Source organism: Carassius gibelio, chromosome A4, assembly GCF_023724105.1.
Source record: "Carassius gibelio isolate Cgi1373 ecotype wild population from Czech Republic chromosome A4, carGib1.2-hapl.c, whole genome shotgun sequence".
Lineage (NCBI taxonomy): Eukaryota > Metazoa > Chordata > Actinopteri > Cypriniformes > Cyprinidae > Carassius > Carassius gibelio.
In genome coordinates this window covers 18,065,154-18,079,999 of record NC_068374.1, presented here as the reverse complement: position 1 = coordinate 18,079,999, position 14,846 = coordinate 18,065,154, and the positions used below count along the sequence as shown (strand labels likewise).

Below are 14,846 nucleotides of genomic sequence, written 5' to 3'. Positions count from 1 at the left end.
TCGTACTTGCAAACACTTTGTATGCATTATGATTAATACATGCTGGAGTAGTCGATTGTTTCCGACAGAGCTCGACTAGTCTATGCAAGCACAAGCACAGTATGACAAAAATTTCGCTGTATTTATGTGCGCATGCCCAGTAGAGCCAAACGTATCCCTTCTAGCCTTGCTGCGCGCATTTGTCATATCCCGAGCTTTGCGTGTGTCTGTGCACTGTGCCAATTAGGCATAGTCATATACATTTTTGACCACAGGTATAATGTCAACAAAAAATAAATCACATAAAAATTATTTGACCTTACAGTTCCAAACTTTGTTTGTTTATCCAAGTTTAGCTCCCAGGGTCGGACTGGGGGTAAAACCAGTACTCATTAGCAAGGCCCCAAAGGAAGAGAGGGCCCTTGAAAAGTATGAATCTGAAATATATATTTTTTACCTGGATATTTTCATGGGTGGGGGCCATGGGGGCCCATCAGGACTGCCTATGCATAGGGCCCAGGATCTTGTTTAACGCCCCTTTTAGCTTTAACCCTAATTATACACACTTGAACCTAATCAAGCTCTTACTAGACACACTAATCTTCCAGGTGTTTTAAGGCCAGTTGGAGCTAAACTTTTCAGGACATTGGCCATCCAGGATGTAGTTTGGAGACCCCTGTCCTACAGAGTTTTTACTTTGCACATGCTTTTTGATCATTACAAATAATAATGTAAAATGATTTTCTTAGAATAGGAGATATGCTTTCTCTCGCATCACAAACATTATCAGTTGAGTATGTGGTCTTGAAGAGGACCCTTTTTTCTTTCATTTGGACTCGGTCTTGGACTTGGACTCGAAACTTTTGGACTTGGACTTGACTTGGACTCGAACCTCTTTGGACTCGGTCTTGACTCGGTCTCGACTAGTCCTGGACTTGGACTTGACTTGGACTCGACAAAGCCTGACTTGACTACAGCTCTAGGAACAATGCATTAATATGTGCTCTATAAGTACTAATAAACAGCCAATATGCTATTAACATACATGCTAATAAGCAACTAGTTAGAGATAGAGGGAATAGTTCCTTAATATAAAGTGTTCCTTTTTACATATTGTGAATCTCTTAATGAATATAAAGAAATGTAATGGGACATTTCACAATTTTATAGTACAATATTGGTAAATGTAAAGTTTTTGAAAGTGAAAGGTATGGGTAGGACACGGTTTACTACTTAGGGAAAAAAGTAGTTTTTGTCCTACCTCTGATTTCCCCACCTCTATTAAAGAAACAATCTGTGGTTGGTTGCTTAACACATCAGTCAGAAAGTTTCTTCCTCTACATGGGTGGTTCATGCCGTTAGCCAAAAGTCTGGCTATACGTGAGATGCACGTGGTGTAACCGCTCCATCTGTAGGTGCAACGAGCTCCACACACAGAGGAAGGAAGATTATCTGCAATGCCAGACACGGACAGGAGGATCCTAATGAAAATCAATAGGCGCGTTTCTTCCAGCAATAAACAGGAAGGACAGGTCTCCTCTTCAAGGTTAAACGTGGTGCAATAGAAATCTTCCCAATTGTACCGCATGTAAGAGCCCTCCCACACAAACAGCAAAGGTGGCAGGAAGTGGTTTTCAGACCGCACACATTACATCCAGCCCAATTACCCCACAGTCACTTCCTCGTCAAAATGACCACACGAGCGTGAAATGCACTTAATTAGACACTCAACAGACAAGGCCGGGCTGCATCTGCATATGTTCAGCTGTGTGGGGATGAACGCCTGCCTCTATAATGCAGAGTTCTGGCTTTCTTCCATGTATTTGTAATGGGAAGTGCAGTCGAAAACACTGTTAATGACATGCACCACTAATTTTATTTTGTTAAAAGACTTAATCCCAGAAAACAGTTGTTTACATAAGCACAGAAACAGGTGGGCTAGTGATAAGACGCCAGTTTTGCATTTTCTTTAAACATTTAACACTCAAGAAATGTTTTATGCTGTCATTATTTACTAATTCTCCTGTTGTTCGAAATCTAAATGGCTTTAATTTCTCCATGAACCACGGAAATGGATGTTGAACAATGTCCAAGCTGCACTTCTCTGAAAAATGAACAAACATAGAAGGTAACCAGGGGTTGTCAAAGTACCATATAACGTGTCCATGTGATGCTAAAGTTTTTTATTGTTTGCGTTACAAACAATTAAATTCAAGTTGTGTCATTCCCTGCTCTAAACAGATGTCAAATACAGTGCTATGTAAAATATATATAAATATTTTTTTTATTAATACTTTTGTATTTATTTGTTTTTTTTATTTTTATTTAGCTTTATTTCATTTGTATTTCAGCTTTAGAAATGTAAGTACTTTTTAGCCAATGAAACATTTCTAATTTATAAGTTTTTATCTCATACTTATAATATATTTGTTTCAATTAGTTGCAGTTAACAAAGACAACACTGCTTAAAAATAGTTTGCCCTTCAACAAATTCAAACTCGGTTGCATTCGGTTACGAAACATCCCAACCATTTGATGTCACATCTGGAACTGTGTTTTGATGTGACAGATATGAATTATGTGCACATCCAAATGAGATTTGAGAGCTTCAGCAGAGTGGAGGATTATCAACACATTTTTGTTTCATTCCTCAAGGCTATTTTATAGTCTTTTTTTTTTTTTTTTTGGAGTCTAACGGTCCCTTTTAACCATCCCTGTTCACTGTATGGAAAAGAGTAGCTTGGTTACATTGGATACATTTCTTTGCATTCCATAGAGTACATGGGTTAGGAGTGACATGAGGGTGAAACTGATAACAGGATTTGCAGAATATTTTATGATGAAGTAAAATGCAATTAGTGCTTAAGAAGGACGTACTACATATGTCAAAATATAATCATTGTCATGAAAACAAAAACTACTATTGGTTCTGAGAAGGCGTATGTGTTGTGTGTTTAATCAAAGCATGTGGTCTAGTTTTATGTGTGCGTGAAGGCTGGGTTAACCTTTAGATAGGCTGTAGTTCCTCTTCATTGATCATTTTTAATTCTCTCCCTTGGGGGGCAAACTGTTGATGGTGGGTCTTAATTAATGGGGGAATAGACACAGTGGTCCATTCTCAAACGTTCTGAGGCAAGACTGGAGCCCCTTTCACACTGCACGTCGGACCCGCAATATTCCCGGAACATTGCCGGGTCGCCTTCTGTGTGAAAGCAACCACGTCCCGGGATTGATTACCGAATTGAACCCGGGTCGGGGACCTAGTAACATTGCGGGGTTCGACCCAGGACAAGCGCTGTGTGAACAAAAGCCAGATCTAATTCCGTGTCAAAGTGATGACACGCGTTACCGCGCAACTCTTTTACCGGCTGTTTTTAAGGAAGATCAACGTTCGCAACGACAAACATATGTGCAAACTGTAATGAAGCAGAGATCAGTTAGTTCCTCACTTTCCGCGCTGACGCCGAGATCGTTCGCTTGCTTCAGTGAAAGTATAACGTGGCTAGCGTTTTCGACCCGTACATTACACGTCACACGCTGATGTCACGTGTCGTTACAAGATCTTCAAGGGTTGTGTGCTAAAGCACGCACATATACCGGCTCATCACTGGCAGAGTGAAAGTGCAAAATCTAGCGACCCAGGAACAATTGCAGGAACACTTTACCTGTGTATTTGCCAGAATGGCAGTGTGAAAGGGGCTCTGGTGGCACACTTCAGGTGGGATAAGTTTGAAATGAGAACAAACTCAATGTACGTAGTCTACGATTACCTGTTCTGAGACTATTTTTACACTTTGGTTTACTACATGATAGGCTACAGCTGACGAAATTATTATAAACTAAACACATGTACAGAAACACAAATCAAAGAACTTTTATGCTTCACACATCGTGCAGTGTGAGTGGTGCCCTGCAGTGCAAAAGTCGCAAAAATCTTTACAAACCACTCTTGACAAGCATGCTCACATCGGTAGTCGCTCAAAGCAGAACCTCGTAACGTCTTGACAGATTTTCATGTAAATACAAATGTAAGCTTGCAGCCATAACATAAAATCTTCTGGGGCACAGATCTGAAGTACATCATCATGATAAACAGCAATGTAGCAGTTAGAGTGCTTTGGCAGAATCCTGATGACTAGAGATCATTGGTTAGCGAAAAGCCTGCAGTCAGTTTACACTTCAATCTCCAAGATCCTCAGAGAGTTGGTTTTAATATTAAGCATGCTCCTTGTTCATGCAAACTCACTCTAATATTAACAACAATTCTGTTGAGATGGAGTAGATCTGACATCGAACAGCTCACAACATTCATATCTACCCATCCTTCAGCCTCAAGCAAGAAAAGAGAGCGTGCAGACGAAATGGAGTGGGTCGCTCTGAGTTATGTTCAGGGTGATGATTGCCTATTGGTGTAACCTACCGGCCTTAATCAGAGCGGCAGGGAAGATGACTGTCTGAGGGCATCAAGCTGTGACACGCTCCCTACTACTGTGTTTTGTCACTTTATTAAACCTCTCTCTACCTGCGAGATGTGAGACTCCTGCTGTCAGTTGGGGGATGGGGAAGAAAAAAATTGCCAACTGTCAAAGGGAGAGACCTCTATAATTTGGGAGGATGTGTACATCTTTCAGTGGAACATCACAAAGCAACAAACATGATACTTACGACAAGTCATGACCCGGTGTTGATGAGTGAACAATTTCAGACAGCGACAGCAGTTTTACTGTGAAAGATTGTGTAAATGTTCATGTCTTGGCCAGTGTCATGTCAGATCCAAGCCACTGTCAAAATATTACAGGCTGCAATAGGCCAAAAATAATTACTTATTATAAATGTACCGTAGTGATTTGGGATAAGATAAAAAGGCGGTTTGGTAGACAAATTTACGATGTACTCGCTCATTATATACATTTAGCAAATTTTGAACAAGTAAAAAGTTCCATAGTGTTGCTTTGCGAAGCGCAATAGTTTTCAGTATTAACAGTAATAATAAATGTTTCTTGAGCACCAAAGTAGAATATTAGAATACGTTCTGAAGGATTGTGTGACACTGAAACCTGGAGTAATGGCTGCTGAACATTTGCAAAAACAAATAACATTTTAAAATAGATTAAAACAGAAAATAGAGGAGAGACATTTCGCAATATAACTACTTGATTTTTTAAGTAAATAAATGCAGCCATAATGGATTGCTTATATTTAACATTTAAAACCAAGACCCCAAACTTTTGATCATGTATATAACATACCACCATTGTACATTATTGAAAGGTGTAATGTATAATACTGTGTATGATAAAATATTTTATATTACTTGTTCTGATTTTGCTATTTTTTTCTGTTGTGATGCCCAATACTACTACTATTGTTTGGTGCTCCAGGTATATAATCTAATATGTATACTCTATATACAGTACAACTCAATATAAGATTATGAGACTGATCTCTTATGAAGTTAGTGAGCCTCTGTTTGATCCAGCACAGGTCAGTGCAGTTCTGAGCTCTTTGTTCTTCATCAACCAAAAGTGTCCTTTCGATTTAAGTTACATAGAGTTCTGGCCTTTGCTGTCGGGCGAGAATATACACAGTCCACAAGGACCTAAAAAGTGTGGACTATTTTAAACTTGACTTCTGACAACACAAATGCAAAACCTAAGATGACAGGGCTTTCTATAGCCAGGAAGAGAGGCGATGTACTTAGAGAGGGCAAGAGAAACAAAGAGTGAACAGACAAATAACCACATCTCACCATAGGTTTAATACTTAAAACTCGTGCACTTAGTTCCTAAAGGAACTGGACCTTTCAAGTTTCATAGCACCATAAAAGTATCTTTAAAGTGTCATTTGCCAAATAGCCAAATAGGTTCCACATGCAGCTTCACAAACAAAAGTTTTGAAACAACATACAGAACTACCAAATATTGCTACAAGTGTGATTTCATCGTATAATAATTGCTGTTAAAGGTGTTCATCGTCTGGTTGACTACGTCTTGTATTCATTTTTCCGAAAATGTCTGCCATATGCACATAAACTGACAGTCACCACCGATAAGCTACTTCTAAATATTGTAGAAACTTAATTTTCTGTAAAGTTGCTTTGCAATGATTGTATCGTAAAAAGCACTATACAAATAAATTTCAATTGAACTGAAAGTTGCTATTAATGGATAACCTTCCCCCTTCAGCAAGCCGTCTAAGGGGAAACTAATGTCCATTTTCCACAAGCTGGTATGATTCTTTAGGGTATTTATTACATTTCTGTAAACATTAGTTAAAATTTCTCAATGATCGCGTAAAACAATAACCGGTAAAAAAAAATTTTAAGGACCAGTTCTCGCTATTAATTAGTTGCTTATCAGCATATATATTACTAGCGTACTGGCTGCTTATTAGTACTTATTAATTCTGAGATGGCAGACATGGCAGAAACCTAACTAGATGCAATATACCATTATGAAATAAAAGTTTTTCTCAAGTACTTGTTGGACACAATTATTGGCACCCCTAGAAATTATTATGAGTATAATATCTATGAAGTATATTCCCATTCATATTCACAATTTTGAGCACTCCAGCATGATTATAAACATGTAATTATACAGCTAAGGCTACCTGTTTCACATAAATATAAAGAGGAGGGAAAACAAAGCCCAACTTCCATCCATCACAATGAGAAAAACCAAAGAATATATTTCTTATGTGCAGCAAAGATATTTGAGCTTCACAAATTGGTGAAGTGGCTTTAAGAAAAGAGCTAGAGCAGTGAAAATTCCCATTTCCACCATCAGGGAAATAATTAAGAGTTTCCAATCAACATACAATGTTACGAATCTGCTTGGAAGAGGAGGTGTGACATATCATCCAAATGCATGGTGAGAAGAAGTGGCTAAAGACTCTCCAAGGACCACAGCTGGGGATTTGAAGAAAAAAGTTGAATCTCGGGTTCAGAAAACCTTAAGTGTCAGTCACTTACTGATTTTTTATCTGTTGGTATTTGATAGAATCCGTGATGCCACGTGTCTAAACAAGATGTCCAGGACCTCCAGCAGAAATATAGGTCCACGACATCAAAAATACAGCTGTATATTTCATTATACACATGGGTGACTTTTTTCTCTGTGTTCACCAAACCCATCTTGAGTGTTTGCTGCTAAAAAGCTAATTTTTTGTTTCATCTGACCATAGAAGCCAGACCCATTTGAAGTTCCAGTCGTGTCTGATAACTGAATATTCTTTAGTTTGTTTTTGGATGAGCTAGGAGACTTTTTCTTGTAACCCTCCCAAACAACACGTGTTGATGCAGGTTCTGTGCAGGTTCAATTTTTTTTAAAGGTTTTCTTGGGCCATATTTGGATCTTCCAACTGTACAATAACCGAAAAATAAACCTAAAAAACAACACAGTAATGGGTCAATGAGCTCAAAACCAAGCTATGGCCTTTCCAGTCCTCTGACCTGAACCCTATGGAAAATGAGAGGAGTGAACTGAAGAGGAGAAGCACCAACATGGAGAAAGGGTATGGAGTGATTTTTGGATGAAGGAATGGTCTCTGATCTCTTGTCAGGTGTTCTATAACCTCATCAGGCATTACAGGAGAAAATTTAGACCTGTTAAACTGGCAAATGGAGGTTTCAAAAAGTATTGACTAAAAGGGTGCCATTAATTGTGGCCAATGTGTATTAGAGAAAAACATTTATTTCATAATGATATTTCCCCCCCATTTTAAATTCTTATTATTAAATGAAATGATACATTTTTTTTTAATTTTTTTAATAAAAGATCAAAAGGATTAACAATGCAGATCATTTTTCACAGCCTTCTTTGATCATATTTACCAAGTGGGCCAATATTTTTGGCCACGACTGTACATTGGAATCCTTGTGGTTTTCTCAAAGTCAGCTTCATAGAAAGAAAAAAAAAATCAAAGTAGCAAAACAAATATAAGTAATATTGCACATTTATATAGTGCACAAGTCATATGTGCCATTTTTAGGGTGCTTTAATGTTTCTCACAACCCTGTTCTGCTGTAATGGAAAAAGAACAACCAGAAAAATTCTTCAAAGTTCTCTTTTTGTGTTTCAACTTCTTAATTACATAGAGGTTTGGAACAACATGAGGTAGATTAAATGATGGCAATATCTTTTTTTTCTTTTTTTTGTGAGAAATAATCCTAAAAGTAATAAGCAATATAAGAATAGCAAGTTTAATATTTAGTCTGAGGGCTACCAAGACTTATTCGGGTATGAAGTGAATTTGTCCAGAGCCATTCACTGAAGTCAGCTTCAGCTCAAGTGGGGCACGGCAGGGTTGACTTTTGCTAACATTTTTTTTTCCGCAAATGATTGAGTGCAGGGCAACCGGTGAGCTGTTGCTATGTAAGTGACTGAACAGGAACTATGAAGGAGCTAGCAGTGGAGATTTAAAGTAAGAATTGCTGAAATATTGATGTTCAAGGGGCTGTGCAGGTGAATCAGACCTTGCCTTCTGGGTACTGCCTTTTCTGTGTCAGAAAACATAGGGCAATCATTAGGGGTACCCCATGGGACAGGTAAAGGGATTCAGGTCACAAGTCCAAATCCCTGTTGGGAAGCTTCTGTCCAATGTGCCTTATGGTGAGGTTTTATATCAGGATTCGACACGGATGAGGAGTAAGAAGAATGGAACTGCAGCTTGGTGCACAGATGTAAACAATACGAACGTGCAGGGCTGAGTCTGTGCACAGCACATGTCGGAAAGGAAAGGCTTGGAGGGGAATTTCAGATCTGGGAAGATTTCATTGTATTCAAGTCTTTAGAAATATGCAGAAGAGCATATTTGAAATTGGCCAAAGCTAGTGAAACCAGCGCGAGAAACCATGGAAACAAACGGACACAGAAAGCACAAGATATAAGAAGAACGGAGTTGGCTAGTAAGTAAAGTGATTAATATTAAAATAAATGCTGCGGTGGTTAGGACAGACTTCTGGTGGCGAGAAGAGGAACGAGGCAGGGGATGAGGAGGGTATCGACAGAGAAACGAAGAAAATAAAATTTAATGCCAAATGGCTGACGGGTCGTGAATGGCTAGTGTTTGACCACAATTATGTCGTCATGTATTGTCAGGATTGCCGCATGTATGCAAAAGAAAAAAACAAAACAAACAATTTCGTAGTAGGATCTAAAAATTTAAAGTAGAGGCAGTAAAGGACCATGAGAGTTCCCGAAGTCATCAGGAGAGCCTAAGGATTAAAACTGCCAAGACAGGTCGTATTGAAGAGAGCCTTGCTGGAAGAAGCCTCGCTTTATTGAAGACGTCTGAGTTGGAGAAGATGCAGCTACTTTTTCAAAATGCTCACGCCATCGGAAAGAAGGGCAGACCTTTCACCGACTTCGCATGGATGTGCGATTAAGAGAATTAACATTACTATTTAACGTTACATGTTTCAGAAACAGTGCATTCAATACGATTCAAAGTGCTTCCATAGACACAGATGAAACTTTATGTTTGGGGGTTTCAAAAAGAAAAAAACAATCTCACTGAAATGTATTGTATTGTAGGCGCTAACAGTGGTTTTACACGAAAATTAATTTCAGGGTGGACAGGAAGAAAGGCTTGAAGATAGGAGAGACATACACAAATGACTACCAGGCAAAAGAGTTCATACACTACATAGCAGAGGATGAGAGAAGAAAGATGAGGGAAAGATTATCAGATGGCAAGTTCATCTCGGTCATGTCAGATGGATCCCTGGACAGTGCAGTGATGGAAGAAGAAATGGTCTACGTTAGGAGTGCTAGTGAGGGGAAGGTCAAAGTTGATTTTGTCGGGGTAAAAGCTGTCTCAAAGCCAGATGCTACAAATATAGCTGAAGCAGTGTGCAGTATAATGGAAAATGAAGTCAACACTGTTTGGAAGGACAAGCTAGTTGCAATCACCACAGATGGAGCATCTGTAATGACAGGGGTAAAAAATGGTGTAGTTACAAAACTGCGTGCAGACAGACCAAATGTGCTCGGGATCCACTGCATGGCCCATAAGCTAGAGCTTGCCTTTTCAGACGGAATAAGGAAAAGTGTGATGGCCAGGAAAGTTGAGGACCTGTTAAGTGGACTCTACAGCTTATATCATAGGAGTGGAGTGAACAGGGCCAGCCTAAAGCAACACTTCAGGGAGCTCCACATGAAGGCTTTGATGCCAACCAGAGTAGGTGGAACCCGGTGGTTACCACATCTCTTTAAAGCACTTGACCATTTTCTCAGGGGATATGCTGCCGTTGTACACCACTTAGAGGAGAAGGTATGTTAATGTATAGCCTACTAAAACCAGCAGTGTATGTTTGCTTTCTTTTTCTCTTCATCAGTTTTAAGCCTACTGATGCCGACCAGCATGACAAGGCAAAGAATGAGCTCATTGAGTCTCTGTCCCAGTGAATAACTGCTAGATTTAGTGATGTGAACAGTGGTGTCCTGCATGCTATGCGGCTGACCAGTTTCCAGTGCTGGCCAGAGGCAGACACAAGTTCAGGTTAGCAATTCAAATGTAATGAACAAATCTTTACACATTTTATGTTTTAAGACAACTGCTTAACTTTACATTAATGTTTTCCCTTTTGTTCTCAGATTTTGGTGATGAAGAGGTAAACAAACTCATCAGTCACTTCCGACCTCTTTTACTGTCTGCTGGAGTTGATCCCTGATCAATGGACAGTTCTCAAGACTGAACTGTACACAGCAGGATTCAGCCAAGGTACTTGGAGAATGATTTTTGAGGAAAAAAAAAAAAAAATTCATACTAATGTACCTTATCAGTAGAATTTTTTAAACAAGTGCTTAAAGTTCCCAAGCTCTATAGAAATGTCTAATATTGTAAGTTTTATTTTGTTTATCAGGAATCAGACTAAATATAATTTGTTAAAGGCAGAATCCAAATTTGAATGCCATCTTTTAATAACTAAAGTTGCATTTGAAAATGTATAAAGGCAGGCGTACACGGTGCGAATTCGGATGGTCGGAAGATCGTATGTCCACGCACACGGCACGAGTGAGTTTATCTGAAAATCGTACGGACGAGATGATATACGACACGATTTTACAACCTGCGAATTCCAGAAGCAATCGCACAAAGTTGATAGACACGTTCGGCTTGAAGCAGCGCTGCACGCACAGGTGATCATTCTTTTCGTGCAGCGGTGCTTCAAGTGGAACGCGCCTAATATAACTGCTCTCCCTCTCTCATAACTGCAAATAAAATATTGATACGAGCCGTGACTGTTTCCTACACGTACAGGTTATTTTTCAGCAATAGGAAACTGGGACGTTTGGTTACCCTGTGTGCTATTGTTTATAAATATCTGAAATGGGTATTAAAATGTAAACATGGTTTGTGAGGACAATTACTGTGCCCTCATAAACCAAATGGCTTTAAAAAATACTATACGGTGTTTAATATAAATTTTAAACATGCATTTTTCGTGATGGATAGAGGTAGTGTATGGGGATATAAATTAGCCTATAGAATACCGTTACGCTTATGGAGAGTCCCTGTAAACTACATATGCATGTGTGAGCGAGAGAGGGAGAGAGAAAGAGAACTAAAAAGGCATTGGAATACGTTGCTAGAAACATCATACAGCGCTCGCCGTTCTTGACAGACTTCAGCTGCCATCTTCGTCTTTCTTCTTCTGTGGTTTTCCTAGTTCGTGATTGGTCAACTTCAGATAAATCAACAAATCGGCTCGTTCAACCGCACAAATGGCACAAACTTTTTATACATGTTTAAAAATGATCGGGAGGTCGGGAAGTGCTCGTAAGCCACTCTGCTCAGCTCTTAATTCATCGCAAATGATACGAGCCGCGACCATACGAGAATACGCGATTTCCACACGATTGAAAAAAAATTGCATGCGAACTCGTACGACAGCAAAAATCGCACCGTGTATGCCTGCCTTAATAGTTGGCAAATGCATAATGCATATTTTCTGTCTCACCCTGCTACAGGAACCTTTGAGAAGACCTGGCCTACTGTGAACAGAATGCTGCGCCATCGGTGTCCTGATGTTCTTGATCTTTTTGATGCTCTCCTCACCATCCCTGCAACTACAGCTGACTGTGAAAGAGGTTTCAGTGCAATGAAGCAGGTAAAGAGTGACTGGCGCTCACGCCTAAAAGGTGAGACCCTCTCTGACCTCCTTAAAACCCAGTTGTGCTCTCCTGACATCAAAGACTTTGATCCAACCAAAGCCATTGACATCTGGCATGCTGACAGTTTGCGCTCACGCAGGCCTGACTTTGTGCGCAAACATGGAACAAAATGAACAGAGGGTGGCTCAGATTCTGATGGCACCTCTGAAGAAGAAGAGGAGCTCTGAAGACATGATATTCAAATCATAGATAGAGATCCCAATCTTAAAAATAAATGTTTGCACTTTCTATGTATATTTTGTTGTATGTATTGTACTTTCTGTTTTTTATGCCAACAATGCTAATAAAATAATCAATTGCATTCAGTGGCACTCATAATTTCACCGGAAAAAATTTGGCTAGTGGATATTTTGATTGGCTGGTAACTTTAGAAAGTTACCAGCCACATTGGCTGGTGATCAAAAAAATTAATTTAGAACCCTGTGTAGAAGAGCATATTTGAAATTGGCCAAAGCTAATGCTTCTTTTCTTGGAGAGATACTGCAAACTTTTAGTTCATTACAGAGGCAAAAGGCTTGAGCTGTGGGAGTTTTGTTAAACTGTGCAGGGCTAACAAGCACCCGTGAACAGCAGGAATGCATCAACCGTTGCGAGTGTTCATCGGCTAATTTGCAGCACACCTACAAACGGTTGTGAAGTCCACCTGGCTCTGTAACAGAGAAATCTGCACTAGACGGTGCAAGTTCGCCAATGTTCTGCTCAATCACCAACTGAGTGAGCCAGGAACACCACAGTGGAGATGCTATCACGTTTCACACATAGTCGCACATGTTAACTCGTTTTTTCAAACAGTCTTCAGACATAAACATTTCAGCTGAGGCCTGAACACAACGGAGAATGTGGACCAAGATGAATCCCAGAGATCCCTCTAAAGGCAGACCGCATAACAGGTTATGAAATGATGTGGTTTGTCGGCAATATCAAACACCCATAATGGGGGGCGTCTCATCAAAGTCAGCACCCAGATGTGTGACGCACAGTTAGAGGTGTGAGCACACAACATTAAAAGAGATTCCTTGCTGGCCTCGGGCTTCTAATAAGTCCCCCCGCTGAGAAACCCAACAAACGCACCGGAGTGCTGATTACGTGATGTGGTTGTACAGTAAAAAGCATAAGACCTTGCTGTAGGCAATGTACACATGCATGCACATATTTATTATTTAGTCCACTGACTTCTGTTGACTGTGATGGGTCATGAAACATCCCTCTACACTTTCAGCTGTGTGTGGTAGCTCAATAATTGAAGGCCATGCTATTGATGCGGTTTACGTCTCCAATACACATTAATCCACAAAAGTGAAAACTTTTGAACATGATGAAGATGGCAAAATTAGTCTTATTTTGTTGAAATATTTCTTTTTTCCATTTAGTTCTGCCCTTCGTAAGCAACAGAAGATACTTGTATGTTTCCCGGTACACAAATTAAGTACAGTTTACCTTGATCTTCAAATTCCATAAGTTTTCACCCCCCAGCTCTTAATGCATCTTGTTTCCTTCTGGAGCATCAGTGAATGTTTGAATCTTTTTAAATAGTTGTGTTTGAGTCCATCAAATGTCCTCAGTGTGATAAGGTGCATCTCAAAATCATACAGTCACTGCTGGAAAGGGTTCAAATATGCAAAGATGCTGGAAAACTGAAGAATCTGCAGGACCTTAAAGATTTTTCTGAAGAATGCTGCTTAGTTTAACTGTTCAGAACAAACAAGGGACTCATGCACAACCATCACAAAACAGAAAGACAGCCGAGGATCATCAGGTAACAGAACACAGTATTAAGAACCAAGGGTTCCCAAACTTTTGAGGGGGTTATTTTAATAATTTCAGCAATTTTTTTTTTCTTGTGGACTAAATGTTAATATCTTTTATGTACAATATCTTACTCAGGACAGTACTAAATAAAATATAACATGCATTTAGTATGATCTTATTTTTAGAAAATTACTCATATTTTCACAGATGCAAGGGGTGCCCAAACTTTTGAGAAAAAAAAAAAAAAAAAAAAAAATTATATATATATATATATATATATATATATATATATATATATATATATATATATATATATATATATATATATATATATATATATATATATATATAGTTAAGGGTACTCTAAAGAACATGAGTCAGTGTGTGAAGCAGAATTGTGACAACAAAACGCAGTACAGATCAAGAAAAACTCAAAATGCACTATGAATGGCACAGAAACCATCTCCATGAGAGATACAAGATAAGCTACTTGTTCTGTTTTCAAAAGCTCCTGAAATATTCATCATTCAGACTTGGCTAATTTGGGCCATCAAGATCTTTAAGGTGAGTAAGTATGACACAGATTGTTAGAGTCGGCGAGGTAGAGAGTGCGAGCACTCATTTTCAGACTATTTGGCAATGCATTAAAAATGTATGGGATGAATTACATTCTATTCCTGGCCTCTGTTGAGGAATTCACACTAGGGTTCAAAATCGAGCACTTGGTAAAACACAGAATAAGAATAACTTGAAATTTCCAATCACTGAAACTTCACTTGAGCAACAAAAAAAAAGAAAAAAGAAAAAAAGAGAGACCAGAAAAGGGTTAAATAAAATATGATTTTACTGAATGTTTTAAACAAAGTATGAAGAAAGTGTTACACTGCTATGTATATCTATATCTATTTCTATATCCACACACACACACGCACACACACT

At 39.0% G+C, this 14,846-nt stretch overlaps 1 protein-coding gene across 3 annotated transcripts in view; it reads right to left on the bottom strand.

Annotated features, from left to right (window-relative positions):
* Positions 1-14,846, bottom strand: part of LOC127972257 (TBC1 domain family member 22A-like) — a 129,940-nt gene that overhangs the window by 19,809 nt on the left and 95,285 nt on the right. The window lies entirely within an intron of this gene.